Raw genomic sequence first — 2278 nt, 5'->3', positions numbered from 1 at the left:
TGTCATTTTCTTAGTTACTGTATGTGGGCATTTGTATTCTGCATTTAGTAAGTTTCGCCTGTACCCATTCTAAGATGAACCATAGATGTGGGCTGACAGAATACTTTTGGTAGTGGAGACTTGGCTGACTTTCATTGTGCACTTTGACACTTTGTTTCATCACCAGTGATATCATGGCCTAAAAGATCATCTTGCCTGTCCAAAATGTCTTTGCAAACTTTGACTCTCCTTTGCCTCTGTTGATTGGTGACCTCCTTCAGGACCATTTCTGCACTCAACTTTCTCATGCCAAGATTAACATTTGAGACTTCTCTGTTTCTCTAATGATCATCGGTTAGTCTGCTATGCTTCTCACAGTCATCCAGTGTATCTGACACACAGTTTTATGAATTGTTGCAACATTTTCATCAGTTCTGCTCATTATTGGCTGCCCTGACTTGTCTTCATCAGTGATACTTTGTCTCCCCTTGTGAAAACATTTAATTGATTTATACACTGCCATTTTCTTCTTGGGATTACCACCATAAACTTGGACTAACATGTCACTGATTTCTCTTCCACTTGCCAAGTTTAATAAATAACACACTTAATGATTGTTCATTGCTCTAATTCAAGCTTCAACCTTCTAAGAATGGCACAGAAAAACATGAAACAATGTTAACAAATGCCACTCAGAAAGACACCACCACACATTGACACAAATAAACACAACTGTGAGACACTGATATACCAAGGGTATGAAACCTTTCTGAAGTGTTGTTTATCTGTTTGTTTGTTTGTTTTTAGCTCAAAAAATATGGACTGCTTCACAAATTTGCGTGTCATCCTTGCATAGGGCCATGCTAATCTTCTCTGTATCGTTCCAATTTTAGTAATGTGCTGCCAAAGCAAGCATCTTACTGAGGTGTTTTTACAGTGCTGCCAACATAAGGTGTTTTTACAGTGCTTGCACTATGGCAAGTTTGCAATCTTAATTGTCAAACTCCAGGTAGCAACCCTCAACTTTAATTTTTTGACATTGACTAATGTTTCAAATAGTTTTTATTATAAAAATCCATTGAGATTCTCTAACTTTGTGGTTGATTTTTGTTTTGGTAACATATATAGCTTTATTTCTTTGTCTATACCTACAACAAACAAAAAGAAACCAAAAATGTTTTAGTGTTGTAAATATTGGTTGCATCAGCAAAACTGTTCCTTGAATCAGAATGTGCTACCTGACATTTACATATCCAAACAGAAAAACAAATACCACATGTATTCACTATTTTGACCAGTCAGACCATCTTCTTATGTCTTCCTGCAATTTATTCTTATTATCTTTGAATGATGCTATGTGAAATCTGAGAATCTTGTGGTCATTAAATCCATTTCATTATTTTTCTCCTCAATTTAGGGTAAAATATTTTAGTAGTACAGTTTGTCTTATTGTTCTTCTAAGACATCTGAGAGAAATATTAAATGAAATCTATGAAAATAAATAATTCGATCAAGGTCTCACAACTTCTCTATGGCAGGGTGTAAGAGCTGAGTCTCTGGAATCTTGGTTGATGGTGCCATGCTTATTACATGTATTCTGTGTCTAATTATCCTTTCTTTCTAATTATACTTGTTAAGTTGGTTTTCTGACCTGCAACAAAGAATTTCTTTCAAGAATATTAAATTAAGTCACATTTTTTTCTTTTTAATTAGATTATTTAGAAACATGACAACACAGGAAACTCTCTTGAAAAAGTTGAAAGCAATTCTTTGGGTGCAGAAACATATGAATCAAGTCTGGGCTCTGCAAGTTGCTAGCTCTTTTGTATGGTTCTTATCTAAGTCTCTGTCCTTTTAAAATTTATATAATATAAAAATATCTATTAGGGAGGCGCCTGTGGCTCAGTGAGTAGGGCGCCAGCTCCATATGCTGAGGGTGGCGGGTTCAGACCCAGCCCCCGCCAAACTGCAACAGGAAAATAGCCGGGCATTGTGGTGTGCGCCTGTAGTCCCAGCTGCTCGGGAGTCTGAGGCAAGAGAATCGCGTAAGCCCAAGAGTTAGAGGTTGCTGTGAGCCGTGTGACGCCATGGCACTCTACCAAGGGCGGTACAGTGAGACTCTGTCTCTACAAAAAAAAAAAATATATCTATTCTAGAATTGCTGAAAAAATTACAGGATGCCTGAGACTATGTACCTCAAGTGTGGGCCGTCATGAGTTTTTAATAAAAGTTAATAATTTTAGTACAATTGATAAAATCAAATGAAATAGATCTAATATAAGGATTATAGAAAGACGAC

General features: G+C 36.6%; 1 non-coding gene across 1 annotated transcript; it reads right to left on the bottom strand.

The window, feature by feature from the left end:
* Positions 1 to 790: 790 nt before the first annotated feature.
* On the bottom strand, positions 791 to 894 carry LOC128589376 (U6 spliceosomal RNA). The gene has a single exon (XR_008380968.1). It is a non-coding gene; the product is annotated as a U6 spliceosomal RNA (small nuclear RNA).
* Between the last annotated feature and the right edge of the window lie 1384 nt (positions 895 to 2278).

Source organism: Nycticebus coucang, chromosome 6 (genome assembly GCF_027406575.1).
Source record: "Nycticebus coucang isolate mNycCou1 chromosome 6, mNycCou1.pri, whole genome shotgun sequence".
Classification (NCBI taxonomy): Eukaryota; Metazoa; Chordata; class Mammalia; order Primates; family Lorisidae; genus Nycticebus; species Nycticebus coucang.
Note: the sequence above shows the minus strand (reverse complement) of the source record. Positions and strands in the feature narration are given on the sequence as shown.